Source organism: Balaenoptera ricei, chromosome 7, assembly GCF_028023285.1.
Source record: "Balaenoptera ricei isolate mBalRic1 chromosome 7, mBalRic1.hap2, whole genome shotgun sequence".
In the NCBI taxonomy this organism is placed as follows: domain Eukaryota; kingdom Metazoa; phylum Chordata; class Mammalia; order Artiodactyla; family Balaenopteridae; genus Balaenoptera; species Balaenoptera ricei.
In genome coordinates, this window is record NC_082645.1 from 76,883,652 (window position 1) to 76,905,936 (window position 22,285).

At 34.5% G+C, this 22,285-nt stretch overlaps 1 protein-coding gene across 20 annotated transcripts in view; it reads left to right on the forward strand.

Moving 5' to 3' along the window:
- Positions 1–22,285, forward strand: part of C7H2orf88 (chromosome 7 C2orf88 homolog) — a 312,337-nt gene that overhangs the window by 48,917 nt on the left and 241,135 nt on the right. The window contains exon 5 of one of the 20 annotated variants that reach the window (XR_009504247.1): positions 5,518–5,811. The exons of the other annotated variants lie outside the window; for them this stretch is intronic. The gene's annotated coding sequence lies outside the window, so the exon portion shown is untranslated. Of the gene's footprint in view, positions 1–5,517; positions 5,812–22,285 lie in introns of those variants that run through there. 20 annotated transcript variants of the gene reach the window in all.

A 22,285-nucleotide genomic window follows, 5' to 3' on the forward strand; every position in this document is an offset into this window, starting at 1 on the left:
ACATGTCAATCCCAATCATCCAATTCAGCACACCACCATCCCCACCCCACCGCAGTTTTCCCCACTTGGTGTCCATATGTCTGTTCTCTACATCTGTGTCTCAACTTCTGCCCTGCAAACCGGCTCATCTGTACCATTTTTCTGGGTTCCACATACAAGCATTAATATACGATATTTGTTTTTCTCTTTCTGACTTACTTCACTCTGTATGACAGTCTCTAGATCCATCCACGTCTCAACAAATGACTCAATTTCATTCCTTTTTATGGCTGAGTAATATTCCATTGTACATATGTACCACAACTTCTTTATCCATTCGTCTGTTGATGGGCATTTAGGTTGCTTCCACGACCTGGCTATTGGAAATAGTGCTGCAATGAACATTCGGGTGCATGTGTCTTTTTGAATTATGGTTTTCTCTGGGTATATGCCCAGTAGTGGGATTGCTGGGTCATATGGTAATTCTATTTTTAGCTTTTTAAGGAACCTCCATATTGTTCTCCATAGTGGCTGTATCAATTTACATTCCCACCAACAGTGCAAGAGGGTTCCCTTTTCTCCACACCCTCTCCAGCATTTGTTGTTTGTAGATTTTCTGATGATGCCCATTCTAACTGGTGTGAGGTGATACCTCATTGTAGTTTTGATTTGCATTTCTCTAATAATTAGTGATGTTGAGCATCTTTTCATGTGCTTCGTGGCTGTCTGTATGTCTTCTTTGGAGAAATGTCTATTTAGGTCTTCTGCCCATTTTTGGATTGGGGTGTTTGTTTCTTTAATATTGAGCTGAATGAGCTGTTTATGTATTTTGGAGATTAATCCTTTGTCCGTTGATTCGTTTGCAAATATTTTCTCCCATTCTGAGGGTTGTCTTTTCGTCTTGTTTATGGTTTCCTTTGCTGTGCAAAAGCTTTGAGGTTTCATTAGGTCCCATTTGTTTATTTTTGTTTTTATTTCCATTACTCTAGGAGGTGGATCAAAAACGGTCTTGCTGTGATTTATGTCAAAGAGTGTTCTTCCTATGTTTTCCTCTAAGAGTTTTATAGTGTCCAGTCTTACATTTAGGTCTCTAATCCATTTGGAGTTTATTTTTGTGTATGGTGTTAGGGAGTATTCTAATTTCATTCTTTTACATGTAGCTGTCCAGTTTTCCCAGCACCACTTATTGAAGAGACTGTCTTTTCTCCATTGTATATCTTTGCCTCCTTTGTCATAGATTAGTTGACCATAGGTGCGTGGGTTTATCTCTGGGCTTTCTATCTTGTTCCATTGATCTATGTTTCTGTTTTTGTGCCAGTACCATATTGTCTTGATTACTGTAGCTTTGTAGTATAGTCTGAAGTCAGGGAGTCTGATTCCTCCAGCTCCGTTTTTTTCCCTCAAGACTGCTTTGGCTATTCGGGGTCTTTTGTGTCTCCATACAAATTTTAAGATGATTTGTTCTAGCTCTGTAAAAAATGCCATTGGTAATTTGATAGGGATTGCATTGAATCTGTAGATTGCTTTGGGTAGTATAGTCATTTTCACAATGTTGATTCTTCCAATCCAAGAACATGGTATATCTCTCCAGCTGTTGGTATCATCTTTAATTTCTTTCATCATTGTCTTATAGTTTTCTGCATACAGGTCTTTTGTCTCCATAGGTAGGTTTATTCCTAGGTATTTTATTCTTTTTGTTGCAATGGTAAATGGGAGTGTTTCCTTAATTTCTCTTTCAGATTTTTCATCATTAGTGTGTAGGAACGCAAGAGATTTCTGTGCATTAATTTTGTATCCTGCAACTTTACCATATTCATTAATTAGCTCTAGCAGTTTTCTGGTGGCAGTTTTAGGATTCTCTATGTATAGTATCATGTCATCTGCAAACGGTGACAGTTTTACTTCTTCTTTTCCAATTTGTATTCCTTTTATTTCTTTTTCTTCTCTGATTGCCGTGGCTAGGACTTCCAGAACTATGTTGAATAATAGTGGTGAGAGTGGACATCCTTGTCTTGTTTCTGATCTTAGAGGAAATGCTTTCAGTTTTTCACCATTGAGAATGATGTTTGCTGTGGGTTTGTCATATGTGGCCTGTATTGTGTTGAGGTAGGTTCCCTCTATGCCCACTTTCTGGAGAGTTTTTATCATAAATGGGTGTAGAATTTTGTCAAAAGCTCTTTCTGCATCTATTGAGATGATCATATGGTTTTTATTCTTCAGTTTGTTAACATGGTGTATCACACTGATTGATTTGCGTATATTGAAGAATCCTTGCATCTCTGGGATAAATCCCACTTGATTGTGATGTATGATCCTTTCAATGTGTTGTTGGATTCTGTTTGCTAGTATTTTGTTGAGGATTTTTGCATCTATATTCATCAGTGATATTGGTCTGTAATTTTCTTTTTTTGTAGTGTCTTTGTCTGGTTTTGGTATCAGGGTGATGGTGGCCTCATAGAATGAGTTTGGGAGTGTTCCTTCCTCTGTGATTTTTTGGAAGAGTTTGAGAAGGATAGGTGTTAGCTCTTCTCTAAATGTTTGATAGAATTCACCTGTGAAGCCATCTGGTCCTGGACTTTTGTTTGTTGGAAGATTTTTAATCACAGTTTCAATTTCATTACTTGTGATTGGTCTGTTCATATTTTCTGCTTCTTCCTGGTTCAGTCTTGGAAGGTTATACCTTTCTAAGAATGTGTCCATTTCTTCCAGGTTGTACATTTTATTGGCATAGTGTTGCTGTAGTAGTCTCTTAGGATGTTTTGTATTTCTGCGGTGTCTGTTGTAACTTCTCCTTTTTCATTTCTGATTTTATTGATTTGAATCCTCTCCCTCTTTTTCTTGATGAGTCTGGCTAATGGCTTATCAATTTTGTTTATCTTCTCAAAGAACCAGCTTTTAGTTTTATTGATCTTTGCTATTGTTTTCTTTGTTTCTATTTCATTTATTTCCGCTCTGATCTTTATGATTTCTTTCCTTCTGCTAACTTTGGGTTTTGTTTGTTCTTCTTTCTCTAGTTTCTTTAGGTGTAAGGTTAGATTGTTTACTTGAGATTTTTCTTGTTTCTTTAGGTAGGCTTGTATAGGTATAAACTTCCCTCTTAGAACTGCTTTTGCTGCATCCCATAGGTTTTGGGTCATCGTGTTTTCATTGTCATTTGTCTGTAGGTATTTTTTGATTTCCTCTTTGATTTCTTCAGTGATCTCTTGGTTATTTAGTAACGTATTGTTTAGCCTCCATGTGTTTGTGTTTTTTATGTTTTTTTCCCTGTAATTCATTTCTAATCTCATAGCGTTGTGGTCAGAAAAGATGCTTGATATGATTTCAATTTTCTTAAATTTACTGAGGCTTGATTTGTGACCCAAGATGTGATCTGTCCTGGAGAATGTTCCGTGCGCACTTGAGAAGAACGTGTAATCTGCTGTTTTTGGATGGAATGTCCTATAAATATCAATTAAATCTATCTGGTCTATTGTGTCATTTAAAGCTTCTGTTTCCTTATTTATTTTCATTTTGGATGATCTGTCCATTGGTGTAAGTGAGGTGTTAAAGTCCCCCACTATGATTGTGTTACCATCAATTTCCTCTTTTATAGCTGTTAGCAGTTGCCTTATGTATTGAGGTGCTCCTATGTTGGGTGCATATATATTTATAATTGTTATATCTTCTTCTTGGATTGATCCCTTGATCATTATGTAGTGTCCTTCCTTGTCTCTTGTAACATTCTTTATTTTAAAGTCTAGTTTATCTGATATGAGTATAGGTACTCCAGCTTTCTTTTGATTTCCATTTGCATGGAATATCTTTTTCCATCCCCTCACTTTCAGTCTGTATGTGTCCCTAGGTCTAAAGTGGGTCTCTTGTAGACAGCACATATATGAGTCTTGTTTTTGTATCCATTCAGCAAGCCTGTGTCTTTTGGTTGGAGCATTTAATCCATTCACGTTTAAGGTAATTATCGATATGTATGTTCCTATGACCATTTGCTTAATTGTTTTGGGTTTGTTTTTGTAGGTCCTTTTCTTCTCTTGTGTTTCCCACTTAGAGAAGTTCCTTTAACATTTGTTGTAGAGCTGGTTTGGTGGTGCTGAATTCTCTTAGCTTTTGCTTGTCTGTAAAGCTTTTGATTTCTCCATCAAATCTAAATGAGATCCTTGCCAGGCAGAGTAATCTTGGTTGTAGGTTCTTCCCTTTCATCACTTTAAGTATATCATGCCACTCCCTTCTGGCTTGTAGAGTTTCTGCTGAGAAATCAGCTGTTAACCTTATGGGAGTTCCCTTGTATGTTATTTGTCGTTTTTCCCTTGCTGCTTTCAATAATTTTTCTTTGTCTTTAATTTTTGCCACTTTGATTACTATGTATCTCGGCGTGTTTCTCCTTGGGTTCATCCTGTATGGGACTCTCTGCGCTTCCTGGACTTGGGTGGCTATTTCCTTTCCCATGTTAGGGAAGTTTTCGACTATAATCTCTTCACATATTTTCTCTGGTCCTTTCTCTCTCTCTTCTCCTTCTGGGACCCCTATAATGCGAATGTTGTTGCGTTTAATGTTGTCCCAGAGGTCTCTTAGGCTGAGTTCATTTCTTTTCATTCTTTTTTCTTTAGTCTGTTCCGCAGCACTGAATTCCACCATTCTGTCTTCCAGGTCACTTATCCGTTCTTCTGCCTTGGTTATTCTGCTATTGATTCCTTCTAGTGTAGTTTTCATTTCAGTTATTGTATTGGTCATCTCTGTTTGTTTGTTCTTTAATTCTTCTAGGTCGTTGTTAATCATTTCTTGCATCTTCTCAATCTTTGCCTCCATTCTTATTCTGAGGTCCTGGATCATCTTCACTATCATTATTCTGAATTCTTTTTCTGGAAGGTTGCCTATCTCCACTTCATTTAGTTGTTTTTCTGGGGTTTTTTCTTGTTCCTTCATCTGGTATATAGCCCTCTGCCTTTTCATCTTGTCTATCTTTTTGTAAATGTGGTTTCTGTTCCACAAGCTGCAGGACTGTAGTTTTTCTTGCTTCTGCTGTCTGCCCTCTGGTGGTTGAGGCTATCTAAGAGGCTTGATGGGAGGCTCTGGAGGTGGGTAGAGCTGACTGTTGCTGTGGCGGTCAGAGCTCTGTAAAACTTTAATCCACTTGACTGTTGATGGGTGGGGCTGTGTTCCCTCCCTGTTGGTTGTTTTACCTGAGGCAACCCAACACTGGAGCCTACCTGGGCTCTTTGGTGGGGCTAATGGCAGACTCTGGGAGGGCTCACGCCAAGGAGTACTTCCCAGAACCTCTGCTGCCAGTGTCCTTGTCCCCATGGTGAAACAGAGCCAGCCCCCGCCTCTGCAGGAGACCCCCCAACACCAGCAGGTATGTCTGGTTCAGTCTCCCCCAGGGTCACTGCTCCTTCCCCTGGGTCCTGATGCACACACTATTTTGTGTGCACCCTCCAAGAGTGGGGTCTCTGTTTCCCCCAGTCCTGTCGAAGTCCTGCAATCAATTCCCACTAGGCTTCAAAGTCTGATTCTCTATGAATTCCTCCTCCCGTTGCCGGACCCCAGGTTGGGAAGCCTGACGTGGCGCTCAGAACGTTCACTCCAGTGGATGGACTTCTGTGGTGTAAGTGCTCGCCAGTCTGTGAGTCACCCACTCAGCAGTTATGGGATTTGATTTTACTCTGATTGCGCCCCTCCTGCCGTCTCACCGTGGCTTCTCCTCTGTCCTTGGACGTGGGGTATCCTCCTTGGTGAAGTCCAGTGTCTTCCTGTCGATGATTGTCCAGCAGCCAGTTGTGATTCTGGTGCTCTCGCAAGAGGGAGTGAGAGCACGTCCTTCTACTCCGCCATCTTGGTTAATCCTCCCTTTTGATTTTTAATAGGTAATATTTTGACCTATTCTGAGACTAGGTACCTAACAATAAAATTCTAATTCTTTAAAATTCACTTATTTACTACATAAAATAGAGGTTTCTTTGGATTAATATGCATTAGTAATCTATTATTGTATGGATGATTGTCTTGTTTTATTTAATTGTAAAAATTGAAGCATAACCAGATTTTCTTTACTGTTAATCATTATTTAAAATTGGAATCAGAAATTAAATTGCAAATATGGTGGCAATAAAAGCTCTTTATTTCTCAGTGAAAACAAGGACACAACTTTTATTTTTGGGTGTAAGACAAGGTGATACATAGCATATGTAACTTTTTAAGAAATATTTATAAGCACTATTTTGTAATTTATTCCTTTCACTATAAATTGGATGTTATCTGATATGTCATACCTCCATACCTATTTCCTTTTTAAGCACTGTTAACATCTCAAGTAAAGGAGAGACACAATTCATTCCATGGATTTAAGTTAAGCTTCTAATATACCTTTTCTAAGTAAAATTCCCTGTGTATTACTCTGTATGGATTTACATATTGATGAAACCTTTTATTTGAAGCTTTGAAAACTAGAAAATAACAGGAAGAAGAAATCTGAAAAAACATTGCATAAGGTGGAAGGAAAGCACACCGCTTAGACTTTTAAATTAAGGCCCTCAGAATTTACCAGATGGACAACCACATTGTGCTTTTAGGAATCACAATCAATACTTCGTGATTTTTGAAGTTTTACAGGACAACTGAGCTTTGTTACTCTTAATATACCATTTTATTAAAACCCATTTGAACATATGGTTATAATTATGTATTGTTACTAATTTTGGAGGAAATATATCTGTTTTTGCGATTGAAGTAGGAGATAACTGCAATAAGATTATTAAATTATGAAAGAGATTTAGAGAATTTATTGATCTCTTAACATCAAGCCACAGCTGTAACGCGTTTCTTGATTGTTAGATGGACTGCAGTGGTTACTTAAGTAAAACCCTATGCAAATGTCTCATGATTCTGACCATACTCATATGTACTAGAAAAAGTCAAGAGTAGAAATATACAGAAGTTTGACTAAATTTAGTTTAATCTAGAAATTTGACTATTTATAAAATGTGGTTTTTTAAAGTTCAGTTTTTTAGTTATTAGAAATAGCCATTCTCTAATTTCTTTAAAGACTGGTTCATTAAAGGCATTAAACTGTCATCATTCCTGCTATGTTTAATCAACTGACAAGTCATTTTGTCCCTCTTAGTTGCCATTTTGTCTTATTTTTCCCTGAATTAAATTAATTGCTTTAGAGCATTGGGTGTTTTTTGTTGGTCTGTTTGTTTTTTGTTTTGTTTTCTTCATATTTTTTGCACTTGGGGTTTATTGAACTTGTACCTGTTGATTTAAAATTTTTATCGAATTTGTAAAAATTTTAGTCATTATTTTTTCAAAAATTTTTTGTGCATTTCTCCACCTCTTTCAAAGAATCCAATTACATGTATTTTCTGCCACTTGAAGTTATTCCACAGCTCACTCATATTCTGTTTATTTGCTTTATTTTTAAAAATTTTTATTGGTGTATAGTTGATTTACAATATTGTGTTAGTTTCTGCTGTGCAGCAAAGCGAATCAGTTATACATATACATATATCCACTCTTTTTTAGATTCTTTTCCTATATAGGTCATTACACAGTATTGAGTTCACTGTGCTATACAGTAGGTCCTTATTAGTTATCTATTTTATATATAGTAGTGTGTATATGTCAGTCCCAATCTCCCAGTTTATCCCTCTCCCCCTTCCCCCCTAGTAACCATAAGATTGTTTTCTACATCTGTGACTATTTCTGTTTTGTAAATAAGTTCATTTGTACCGTTTTTTAAGATTCCACATATAAGCGATATCAAATGATATTTGTCTGACTTCACTCAGTATGACAATCTCTAGGTCCATCCATGTTGCTGCAAATGGCATTATTTCTTTCGTTTTTATGGCTGAGTAATATTCCATTGTATATATATAGCACGTCTTTATCCATTCCTCTGTTGATGGACATTTAGGTTGCTTCTGTGTCCTGGCTATTGTAAATAGTGCTGCAGTGAACATTGGGGTGCATGTATCTTTTCAAATTATGGTTTTCTCCAGGTATATGCCCAGGATTGGGATTGCTGGATCATATGTTAGCTCTAGTTTTAGTTTTTTAAGGAACCTCCATTCTGTTCTCCGTAGTGTCTGTACCAGTTCATATTCCCACCAACAGTGTATGAGGGTTCCCTTTTCTCCATACCCTCTCCAGCCACAATAGCTACAAATCTATTGTTTGTAGATTTTTTGATGATGGCCATTCTGACCAGTGTGAGGTGATACCTCATTATAGTTTTGATTTGAATTTCTCTAATAATTAGTGGTGCTGAGCATCTTTTCATGTGCTTTTTAGCCAACTGTATGTTTTCTTTGGAGAAATGTCTATTTAGATCTTCCACCCATTTTTTGATTGGGCTGCTTGTTTTTTTGGTATTGAGCTGCATGAGCTGTTTGAACATTTTGGAGATTAATCCCTTGTTGGTTGCTTCGTTTGCAAATATTTTCTCCCATTCTGTGGGTTGTCTTTTCGTTATGAAGACTAAGAGCCTTATGAAGTCTGTATAAACAACTCACGAATTTCTGAATCATCTGATTTGGATTATTGATTATTTGGATTGTATACTCTGATTTATTTTACAAATCAGAAAATCTGATGGTGTGTTTCTAAGGTAACATGTCATCATTTTACCATATAATAGGCAGAGTTAAGCTTTATTAGATTGCACAATAAAATTAATGTTTTTCTTCATTCTTTTGATGTTGAAAAAATTCTTCCTATGTTTCTTTTTAAAAGTTAAGCAGCAAACTGATAGAATTTGTATTGATCATAATTTGTTTCCAGAAGGGCCAGAAAAACTGTTGTCACCAAGTGACCTGGCTGAGGATACCCTACTGCAAAGCTGTAGGGTATTTTATTTGAATTTAAAATCATGTAAACCTGAGCCAACAAAGAAAAGGAACTATTGGAGGAAGAACTTAATGATTTGTAAAATCTTAAGCAAAATGTATATAGTTTATATACATTTATACATTTATATGTTTTTCCTCAGGTGTATATCTCAAAATACAGACATAGTCTCAAGGACTCTTAAATGTACATGTTAGTGAACCTCTTTTTCTAAAGCTAATTTGACAAATGTTTTTATTTTAGGAAAAGAAATGAAAGCGACTGGAACGCTTTGGACCCCTTTGACATTCTCCCTTAACTTTTCAAGTTTTATATATTAAAGTAAATATAATGGCCAAATGAAAATATTTCACAGTGTTCTTTCACCAATACATTAATCATTAACATTGATTTTGTAATTGTCTTAAAATTTCACTGTTATAAAATTTAAAAATTAGTTATCAAAGATATTTAAATTACTAGAATGGGGTCAGCTCTTTTACTCAGGACATTTTTAGTGGTTTGTGGTGTATATTATGTTTTAAAAACAAACAAAATCCCAAAACTATAGTTACATTTATAGTATTTACAAATTTTGTTAACTTTCACATGTTTTAAGTTAGTGATTATAGAGAATTTATTATAAATAATACTGAATTTCCTCATGGTGGCCTTGGATTACATATGGCTACAGATTAGCTAGAGTACTTGTCAAAATAAATTATAAGCTCAAGCTTCATTATCATTTGTAGCTTAAACATAGTGAATCTGATACAGCGTTCCTTCATAATTTTGATGCTCTTTGCAGTAAATTTGATATAGAACAGTTGCTAACGAAACCCAGTTCAGATGTGTGACCATTTTTATGGAAAACATCTGGGGTAATTATAATTAGTTCAGGATGTGTACTGTTTAAAAATAATCTTGAATTCATGGAGAAAGAAGCGTATCTTTTCCTCAATGACTAGAATAATCCAAGTTAGTATAAAAAAAATTCTTTAAGTTATTGGTAGCTATGCTTAGAGTATAATTTTAGAGTATTCCAAAAGGAAATAATGAGTAAGTTTTATGTAAAATGCCAAATTGGCACTTTACACCTGTTAGTGCGTTTCGTTTAGAACAGCTGTGTCTTTTATTATCAGTAAACAGATGGAGAAAGTAATGGAATGTTTTAAAGCAATATGTTAATCCTGTCTTCCACTACTGAACTGTCTCACAATATAGTGATTAAATATTGACTGTGCAGCTGTTACTTACAATTATAGAATTTCTTAGTTAATTTCTCCTTCCCATGCCCAAATGTTTTAATATTTAGAGATCTAATTTCTAATGTATTTTATTACAATTTGATTTCTAAAGATAAGTTATTTGACTGTTATGGAGACAAATTAATACGCTCATAAAGTTCTTATTTTTTTTTTTGGTAATTGACTAATATTCTAGGCAGGATAAACAATTTTAAGTATTTTTAAAACTAAATTGTTTATGAGTATGAAGGTAATTTTTAAATATGACAAATTTTGTTTAATTTTATGCTTGAAAACTGCCACCAGTGAGTTAAAGAGGAAATAATGGTTCTTTTATCAAATATTTATGAAGCAGAGTACATAATACTTTCTTAGAATAGTGAATATATTCAGGCAAAACACCCTGCAAGTTATTTCAATTCTAGTAGCCCTTTTGCAGTTTAATTATATTTTATTCCTCACATCTCACTTTGTCAGAAAATATATTTTAGATACCACTTCAGTATTTATCACTTTTATTCTTAAGCTTGAGGAACAACTTGTATTAGCTAAAATTATTATTATTACTAATAGCTAACATTTATTGTGCTCTTAATATCTGAAAGGTACTGTGCAAAGAACTTTATATGTATTATAACATTCTTGCCCCTTTTAGTGGGTGAGGAAATTCAGTCTTAGAGACATGAAGTAAATTGACTAAGGTCTTCCAGATGGGAAGTGGTAGAGATTGCTTTTAAACCCAGGCATTTTCACTCTCAAGCCTCTTGTTCTTAACGACTTTGCATTTTTCCTGCCTTTAGCATCTAATGTCAACATTATACAGAGGGGTAACTTTTTGAAGCCCTATGTGCACCCCCAAGTGATAATTATATCATTTAGTCCTCTTGCCTAAAAAGAAAACACAATCAAAACATGTATGGAGAGATGGAGCGCTCCAATTCTTGGTACCTCACCACATGATGACTGTCAGTGCTCTGTCAGCATCATCAGGAGTGTCCCATAACACACGTATCGTGACGTAGTTTACACTAGAAAGGTTTTCAAATACCGCTTTATAATTTCACTCTAATTGTGCCACTTTGTGGAGACAACTCTACCAATCTATTTCCCTTCCCAAAAAGAACCTGTCTTTGGTTCAAAAGATTTTAAAGAGCAACATGATGTAGTTTCTACCTATGTTATATTATTTTATGTATACCTTAACCTAGAACTGAGCTATCAGTTATTGTTGAAACTCATTAAATGACTGATCTCTGTCAGATATTATTATTAACTACTTAACATACTCAGTTTATTTTGTCATTTTTCATAGGAAGTATCCCATTTTATATATGAACAAACAAAGACTCAGAGGTAGTAAATAAATTGATCAAGATCACAGCTAGCAAATGATGTTTGTAAGCATTTGATTTTTTTCTTTAAAAAAAAAACAGAAATCTAAAAGTGTCCAGCTAATTATTTTTGTAGAGAGCCTTAAGATTTCCATCTCTAACAGATGGCTACTTGTAGTTTCCCTTGACACTGATGAGAATGCTTATAAGATTAACTAGGATCAGCAATATCATGAGGTATTGCTGGAAAAAATTTAATATAGTAAAAATGCATTATAAGGTTGTTCTTAAGAGGCAAAATGTTGTTGCATGCAAGTTGTCTGAAGTATCAAAAGAAGAATAGACACATCTTTTGCATGCAATAATATGAAACATCATTTTTCATGTTACCAGAGTCTTAGATGAATAAAGATTTTACAATTTTGATAAATTTAATCAGCTATCCTATAGTTATTCAACATTAATATTTTATTCAAATTATTTTTATTAGTGTCTCCATCAAAACGAACCACCTAGCACAGAGAATGCAAGAGATAAACAATAAAATTATTATTTTATATAGTACAGAGATCAGGCAGAATTATTTGGTAGTTTTGTTTTTTCTTTATGATTTTGAAGATATTTTTTAAATGAAGAATTATTTTGAGATAATTATAGATTTACATGCAATTTTAAGAAATAATACAGAGAGATCCCATGTACCCTTTACCCACTTCCCCTCAGTGGTAACATATTGCAGAACTGTGTAGTACAATATCCCAGCTAGGACATTGATGCTAAAATAATCGAGATACAGAACATTTCCATCACCACAAGGATTCCTCGTGTAAAGCTTACACAGCCACATCTACTTCCTTTCCACATCTTTCCTTTAACCCTGACGACAACTAATCTGTTCTCTATTTTGATAATATTATAATTTCAAGAATGTTATGTAAATGGAATCATACAGTGTGTAACCTTTTGGGATTGACTTTTTTTTCACTCATCATGATTCTGTGGAATTTCATTCAGGTTGTTGCACATATCAGTAGCTTGTTCTTTTTTATTGCTGACTAGTATTTCATAATATGGATGTACCACTGTTTGTGTAACCATTCACCCATTAAAGGACATCTGGGTTGTTTCCAAAACAACATAAATTTGGTTTCTTCCACAGTACTAAAGTTTCGTACTTTTACATTTTTATGCTTAAGTCCATGACTAATTTTGAATTAATATTTGTATAAGATGTGAAACTTAGGTCCAGGCTTTTGTTTTGTTTTATTTTTGTGGGGGCAAGGGGCTAATGGACACTAAATTAGCCCAGCACCATTTGTTGAAACTTTCTTTGCTCCACTGAATTGCTTTTGCACCTTAGTAAAAATAAAAATCAGTTGAGCACATTTGTGTAGCTGTTTCTTGATTCTTTTTGTGTTCCATTGATCTATGTGTATATTCCTCCACCAATATCATAAAATCTTGATTACTGTGCTATATAATGTCTTAAAATTGGACACTTTATTCTTTATTTTTTTCAAAATTGTTTTAATTTTCTAGCTCCTTTACCCTTCACATAAATTTTAGAAATCTCATCTATATCTACAAAAATTCTTGCTGGGATTTTGATAGGAATTGAATTAAGCTTGTATATCAATGTGAAGAGTATTGAAATGTTTACTGTATCGAGTCTTCCAGTTCATTAATACAGTTTCTCCATTTATTTAGAATTTTTATTTCTTTTATCAGCAGTTTGTAGTTTTAGCACCCAAGTATTCTATGTCTTGTTAGATTTATAACTAATTCACTTTTCTTGAATGATTTTTAAGGGTATTGTATTTTTACATTTTGGTGTCTACGTGATCATTATCAGTAGCTAGAAATACAATTGGTTTGTATATGTTTATCTTGTATGCTGTAGCCTTGCTGAACTCATTTATAGTTCTAGGAATTTTTTTATAGATTCCTTGGGATTTTCTATGTAGACAATCATGTCGTCTGCAAATAGAGTCAATTTTCTTTCTTTTCAGTCTCTGTGTGTTTCTTTTTCCTACGTTTTTGCCCTGACTGTAACTTCTAGCACTATTTTAATTTATTTATTTTTGGCTGCATTGGGTCTTCGTTGCTGCGTGCGGGTTTTCTCTAGTTGTGACAAGCAGGGGCTACTCTTCGTTGCAGTGCATGGGCTTCTCATCACAGTGGCTTCTCTTGTTGGCAGAGCACGGGCTCTAGGCGCATGGGCTTCAGTAGTTGTGGCATGTGGGCTCAGTAGTTGTGGCTCACGGGCTCTAGAGTGCAGGCTCAGTAGTTGTGGCGCATGGGATTAGTTGCTCCATGGCACGTGGGATCTTCCTGGATCAGGGCTCAAACCCGTGTGCCCTGCATTGGCAGGTGGATTCTTAACCACTGCACCACCAAGGAAGTCCCTCTAGCACTATTTTAAATAGGAGTGATTTAGAGAGTCTTTCCTTATTCCCTGTCTTAGGAAGAAAACATGTTGTTTTACCATTAATTGTAATATCAGCTGTAGGCTTTTGTAGATACTCAATCAAGTTGAAGAAGTTTTCTCTAGTCCTACTTTTCTGAGTTTTTTTTCTTTTTAATGATGAAATGGGTGTTGAATTTTGTCAGCTGCGTTTTATGCATGATTTGTATTATCATGTGATTTTTCTTTATCTTGTTAATATGGAGTAATGCATTGATTTTCAAATATTGAACCAGCCTGGTCCTTGGAATAAACCCTACTTGGTCATAGTGAAAAAATCATTTTACAGATGCAAAGTAGTATATGTAGAATGGATAAACAACAAGGTCCTACTGTATAGCACAGGGAACTATATTCAGTATCCTGTGATAAACCGTAATGGAAAAAAATATATATATGTATAACTGAATCACTTTGCTGTACATGAGAAATTAGCACAACATTGTAAATCAACTATACTTCAATAAAAAAAAATTTTTTAAATCGTTTTATATATTGCTGAATTTTAATTGCTGATATATATTTTGTTAACGATTTTTGCATCTGTATTTACAAAGGATATCGGTCTATAGTTTTTTTTGTACTGTATTTGTTTTGGAATCAGGGTATTACTAACTTCATAAAATGAATTGCAAAGTGTTCCATCCTCATCTGCTTTCTGGAAGAGATTGTGTGCACAATTTGTGTCAGTTCTTTTTTAAACATTTGGTAGAATGCTGACCTGGAGATTTCTTTCAATGGGAGTTTTTAAGATGATGAATTGAATTTCTTTAACAGTCATTGGGTTATTCAACCCAATGGGATTATGGATATGTTGGACTATGAAAATTATCTGTTTCATATTTGGTGAGTTATGGTAGTTTGTGTTTTTTGAGATATTGTATTATTTATCTAAGTTGTCAAATTTATGTGTACAGGGTCCTTTGTAATATTCCCTTTTTATCCTTTTGATATCTACAGAGTCTATAATGATATCACTATTTCATTCCTGATATTGGTAATTGGTGTCTTCTCTATTTTTTCTTTGTCAGTTTTGTGAGAGGTTAGTCAATTTTATTACCCTTTTTGAAGAGTCAACTAATTATTTGAGTTTTCTATATTTTGTTCTGCTTTCAATATCATTGACTTCTGCTCTTTATTATATCCATTCTTCTACTTACTTTGGGTTTATTTTGATCTTTTTCTAGGATCTTGAGGTGAGAACATAGATTATTGATAAGAGATTTTTCTTATTTTCACATGAATACATTTAATGGTATAAATTTCCCTCTCAGCACTGCTTTAGCTGTGTCATGCATATTTTGATATGTTTTATTATTTTCACTCAGTTCAATGTATTTTTTAAAATTTCTTTTGAGACTTTTGTCTTTGATCTATTATTTAGAAGTGTGTTTTGTAGTTTCCATTGTGTTTGAGGATTTTCCTGTTATCTTTCTGATACTGATTTCTAGTTAGATTCAGTTCTTTAAAATATTTCAGTTCTTTTAAATTTGTTGAGATTTGGTTTACAGCCCAGGATATGGTCTACCTTGGCATATGTTCTGTGGGTGTTTGAATAGAATGTGTATTCTGCTGTTAGGGGTGGAGAATTCCATAAATGTTTATTAGATCCTGTTGGTTGATTGTGTTATTCAGATCTCATATTCGTCCTGCTCTTCTGTCTAGTTCTATCATTGTTGAGAAAGAGATGATGAAGTCTCCAACTATCGTTGTGGGTTGTCTATTTCTTCTTTCAGTTCTATCAACTTTTACCTCACATATATTACATCTGTGTTGTTCAGTGCATACACATTTCAAATTGTTTTGTTGTCTTAATGGAATGAATGTCACTCTCTGTAATTTTCTAAAGACTACTTTATCTATATTAATATCGCCACACCTGCTTTCTATTGATTTGTGTTTGCACAGTGTATCTTTTTCTGTCCTTTTATTTTCACCCTAACTATATTATTATATTTGAGGTTTAATTTCTTATACACAGCATATACTTGGGTCATGTTTTTTAATCCTCTCTGCCCATCTCTTTTAATTGATATAGTTAAGACCACTTACATTTAATATAATTATGGATATATTAGACTTAAATCTGTTTTTCATTTCTCTGGTTTATTTTTTCTGATTTCCTCTGGATCACTTGAACATTTTTAGAATTCCATTTTGATTTATCTTTATTGTTTTCGAGTATCTCTTTGTATAAACTTTTTAGAGGTTGCTGTATATGTATACACACATAACACACACACCCCTATTGTTGTCTGTTGGTACTGTCATTTTACCAGTTCAAGTAAAGTGTAGAAACCTTACTTCCCTTGATGTTCTTTTACCTTCTCCCATTTATAATGTAATTGTCTTAAGTATTTCCTTACATACATTTCGAGGTATAGTATACAATGTTATAATTTTTACTTCAGCCATCAAATACAATTTAGAAAACTCAAGAGAAGTAAAATGTGTTGAATTTAACCATATCTTTTGCTGACTGTAGTCTTTTTTCCTGATATTCCAAGATTTCTTCTTTATTTTTAGTTGCTTTACAATGTTGTGTTAGTTTCTGCTGTACAACAAAGTGAATTAGCTATATGTATACATATATCCCCTGCCTCTTGGACCTCGCTCCCACCCCCCCCATCCCACCCATCTAGGTCATCACAGAGCACCAAGCTGAGCTCCCTGTGGTATACAGCAGGTTACCACTAGCTATCTGTTTTACACACAGTATTGCATATATGTCAATCCTAATCTCTCAATTAGTCCCACCGTCCCCTTCCCCCGGCCCCATGTCCACATGTCCATTCTCTATGTCTGTGTCTCTATTCCTGCCTTGCAGATAGGTTCATCTGTACCATTTTTTTAGATTCCACATATATGCGTTAATATACGAAATTTGTTTTTCTCTTTCTGACTTGCTTCACTCTGTATGACAGTCTCTAGGTCCATCCACATCTCTACAATGACCCAATTTTGTTCCTTTTTATGGCTGAGTAATATTCCATTGTATATATGTACCACATCTTCTTTATCCATTCATCTGTCAGTGGACAATTAGGTTGTTTCCTTGCCCTGGCTATTGTAAATAGTGCTGCAGTGAACATTGTGGTACATGTGTTTTTTGAATTATGGTTTGCTCAGGGTATATGCCCACTAGTGGGATCACTGGGTTGTATGGTAGTTCTATTTTTCATTTTTTAATGAATGTCCATACTGTTCTCCATAGTGGCAGTATCAATTTACATTTCCACCAACAGTGCAAGACAGTTCCCTTTTCTCCACACCCTCTCCAGCATTTGTTGTTAGTAGATTTTTTGATGATGGCCATTCTGTCTGGTGTTAGGTGATACCTCATTGTAATTTTGATTTGCATTTCTCTAATAATTAATGATGTTGAGCATCTTTTCATGTGTTTGTTGGCCATCTGTGTATCTTCTTAGGAGAAATGTCTACTTAGGTCTTCTGCCCATTTTTTAATTGGGTTGTTTGTTTTTTGATATTGAGCTCCATGAGCTGTTTGAATATTTTAGAGATTGATTCCTTGTCAGTTGCTTTGTTTGCAAGTATTTTCTCCCATTCCAAGGGTTGTCTTTTCATTTTGTTTATGGTTTCCTTTGCTGTGCAAAAGCCTTTAAGGTTAATTAAGTCCCATTTGTTTATTTTTGTTTTTATTTTCATTACTCTAGACGATGGGTCAAAAAACATTTTGCTGTGATTTATGTCAAAGAGTGTTCTGCCTATATTTTCCTCTAAGAGTTTCATAGTATCCAGCCTTACATTTAGGTCTTTAAGCCATTTTGAGTTTATTTTTGTGTATGGTGTTAAGGAGTGTTCTAGTTTCATTCTTTTACATGTAGCTGTCCAGTTTTCCCAGCACCACTTATTGAAGAGACTGTCTTTTCTCCATTGTATATTCTTGCCTCCTTTATCATAGATTAGGTGGCCATAGGTCATGGGTTTATCTCTGGACTTTCTATCCTGTTCCACTGATTCGTATTTCTGTTTTTGTGCCAGTACCATACTGTCTTGATTACTGTAGCTTTGTAGTGTAGTCTGAAGTCAGGGAGCCTGATTCCTCCAGCTCTGTTTTTCTTTCTTAAGATTGCTTTTGCTATTCAGGGTCTTTTGTGTTTCCATACAAAGAATAAAATTTTTTGTTCTAGTTCTGTGAAAAATGCCCTTGGTAATTTGATAGGGATTGCACTGAATCTGTAGATTGCTTTGGGTAGTAGAGTCATTTTCACAATATTGATTCTTCCAGTCCAGGAACATGGTACATCTCTCCATCTGTTGGTGTCATCTTTGATTTCTTTCATCAGTGTTTTGTAGTTTTATGAATACAGGACTTTTGCCTCCTTAGGTAGGTTTATTCCTAGGTATTTTATTCTTTTTGTTGCAATGCTAAATGGGATTTTTTCCTTAATTTCTCTTTCTGATCTTTTATTGTTAGTGTATAGGAATGCAAGAGATTTCTGTGCATTAAGTTTGTATCCTGCTACTTTACCAAATTCATTGATTAGCTGTAGTAGTTTGCTGGTGGCATCTTTAGGATGCTCTATGTATAGTATCATGTCATCTGCAAACAGTGACAGTTTTACTTCTTCTTTTCTGATTTGTATTTCTTATGTTTCTTTTTCTTCTCTGATTGCCGTGGCTAGGACTTCAAAAACTATGTTGAATAATAGTGGTGAGAGTGGACACCCTTGTCTTGTTCCTGATCTTAGAGGAAATGCTTTCAGTTTTTTACCATTGAGAATGATGTTGGCTGTGGGTTTGTCATATATGGCCTTTATTATGTTGAGGTAAGTTCCCTCTATGCCCACTTTCTGGAGAGTTTTTATCATAAATGGGTGTTGAATTTTGTCAAAAGCTTTTTCTGAATCTATTGAGATGGTCATATAGTTTTTATTCTTCAGTTTGTTAATATGGTGTATCACATTGATTGATTTGCATATATTTAAGAATCCTTGCATCCCTGGGATAAATATCACTTGATCAGGTGTATGATCCTTTTAATGTGTTGTTGGATTCGGTTTGCTAGAATTTTGTTGAGGATTTTTGCATCTATGTTCATCAGTGATACTGCTCTGTAATTTTCTTTTTTTGTGATATCTTTGTCTTGTTTTGGTATCAGAGTGATGGTGGCCACATAGAATGAGCTTCGTAGTGTTCTCTACTCTGCAGTTTTTTGGAAGAGTTTCAGAAGGATAGGTGTTAACTCTTCTCTAAATATTTGATAGAATTTGCCTCTGAAGCCATACTTTTATTTGCTGGAAGATTTTTTATTATAGTTTCAATTTCATATCTTGTGATTGGTCTGTTTATATTTTCTAATTCTTCCTTGTTCAGTCTTGGAAAGTTATACCTGGTTCAGTCTTGGAAAGTTGTACCTTTCCAAGAATTTGTCCATTTCTTCCAGGTTGTCCATTTAATTGGCATATAGCTGCTTGTAGTAGTCTATTATGATCCTTTGTATTTCTGTGGTGTCAGTTGTAATTTCTCCTTTTTCATTTCTAATTTTATCGATTTGAATCCTCTCCCTTTTTTCTTGATGAGACTGCCTAAATAGGTTTTATAGTTAAAAACTCTGGTCTTTTTATTTCATGCCTCTCTGCTTTGCCCATTCCCTGCCTCAGCTAACAGGCCATCTGAAGCAGTATGTTTGCTCTTGCTCTTGACTTTCATTCTCTTAAGTATAAGAAGCTACTGGGAGCTGTAAATACCTACATTAAAAAGGGAGAAAAGTCCCAGATAGATAACATTTACTTTATATTTTTAGTGGTGTATAAGTACTTATATAACAAGAATCTACTCTAAATGGTAGAATGTACAAAACTTGATGAACCTTTAAATAGAGATAATGGAGAAGGAAAAATTGAAGGTAACTCCCAGATTCTACCTTGAGCAGAAGGTGGTACCATTTTTTAAGAGAGGAAATAGAGGAACAGCAGTTTATGGAGAGGCTGTAGCCACAGGGATCAGAGACAATAAGTTTAGTCTTTGATAGGTGGAGTTAGAGGTTCCTGAAAGACATCCAGCTAGATATGCCCATGAGTCCATTTGTGGATATGGACCTCAAGACTGGCTTAGGATAGGATGTTCTTTGGATTCATTCCCTTATGTGCAATACATGTTTTTCGAAGCCAGGAAGGTGGGATGAAATCATCCAGGGACATGTATAATGAAAAGAGATGATGGTATAGGACAGAATCTCGAGAAATAACAATAGTTAAGAAATGAATAAAGGAAGAGGAGGATGCAAACAATACTGGAAGCAGAGTGTAGAGACGTAGGAAAGTCAGGAAAATGTACATCATTGAAGCCAGGAGAAAAGAATGTTTCAAGAAAGAAAGTATAGTATATATTATCAAACATTACCCAAACATTAAGAACTGAAAATTATTTGTTAGATCGAGTGAAAAGTACATATATGATCCTCCTGAAAATAGTTTCAGTGAGGTGATGATGGAAACCTTATTATACTGGATGAAGGAGTATGTAGAAAAAGAGAAATCTGATTTGAAATTAATATAGATACCTTTTCTTCCTTATCTTCCAGGTTTTCTGTTCAGCAGCTTTTGCATTATTTATCACTGACATGTGATTGATCACATATGGGAAGAATTTTAGTCATTTTGTTCTTGATTATCTTCCCAAGGATGAACCCACTAAATCTCACTCTTCACAGTGCTCTCCATTTTACTCCGAAGGGATGACTGTATATATCCCACATCCTCAGAAAGATGCCAGAAAAGTTATTTGTGTTCTCCTGAGTGACCTTAACTTTTAAATAACTTTGCTGCTTTTCATATTCAATATTCAGGCTGAAATCTGAGCTCTATCCTCTTTTCTTCTCTGCTAACTACAAAAGTTTGAAATAACATTTTACAGTTTTGGTCAAGGAGTGAATAGTTTGTTTATAGAGTGATGGAAGAGTTTTTTTTAAGAAAATTGAATTAGTAGTTGAACACTTACATTTCAAAAACTAAGTGAAAAAATACAGACATGAATAAAAGCTTGATCACTAATTTTATATTTACGAATAAGTTCTAGTGAAAATGACATTGACTCTGTGCAGCTATTTTATCCTTTTCTCTTTTAACTTTTTTGAAATAACGTTAGACTTACCAAAAATTGCAAAAATACTACAAAGAATTTTGTATGCCCTTCACCCAGACACTCCAAATATTAGCATTTTGCTTTAGCATTCTCTCTCTTTTCTCTGAAGCTTTTTAAAGTCTTGAAGCTGCACATATAATGTCCTTTAACCTCTAAAAATTTCACTGTCCTTTCCCTAAAAATGAGGAAAGTCGCACAATCTCAATACGATTATCAAAATCAGGAAATTAACATTGACATAGTACTATTATCTAAACTATAAACCTGTGCTTTACAATATGATAGCCACTAACACAGATGGCTATTTAAACTTAAATTAATTAGAAATTTAGTTCCTCAGTCACACTAGTCATGTTTCAAGCACTCAGCAGTCTAGTGGCTATTGTATTGGAGAACATAGGTCTGGACATTTCATCATTGCATAAAGTTCTATTAGACAGTAATGCTCTAGACATTCAAATTGTGTCAGGTGTTTCACTAACAGCTTATGTAGCAGAAGAAAAAGTTGTTTCAAATTTTGTTCAACATCCTACTGTTCTTACTTTGGTCCAGAATCTCTTTTTGCATTTAGTTGTCATGTCTCTGTTAGTCTCCTCCACTCTGGGATAATCCCTCAGTCTTTCTTTTCATTTCAGGACAAATGATATTTTTTCTAATTCTGTCATTTATACCACATTTATTAGTTGGAATTCTGTTTTAAGAAAGAACTTTCCCTTCTTTATTTACTTCTGTTGGTATCAACTTATGGATTCTTTCATTATGTGGTTAAAATCCATTTCTATTATTAGTTATTTGATGTTCGAATTATCCAAGACTTGACCAGTGAGAGCCCTTCAGGCTGGTTTAGATTCAGACTGAACATGTCACCTGATAAAAATGAGATTGTTTCGCAGTATTGGTAACATTTAATTAAAAGTTATACGGCTTATGGCATTCTTTATCTGCTGAATATCTTAAAGCTATTTAAAATACCTGAATCATCACTATACTCCTATACTCCTAAAAATCAAAGATTATTCATCATATGATTACCTGTATCTAGTCTCTAGATTATCCCATATCTCATGCCCATTATTTAGAACAAGACGTTTTCACTAGCATTGCTTTATTACTGTTTAACTTGGACATTCACTGATTTATTCCCTTTTCAGTATTGAAAAGAGCTTTCATATAATCAGCATTCAGTTATTTTTAGCAATTTTTTCTTTCAGTTTTATTGAGATATAATTGACATATGGCACTGTATAATTGTAATGTGTACAGCATAGTGACTTGACTTTTAATATACATTGTGAAATGATTACCACAGTAAGTTTAGTTAACATCCACCATCTCATATA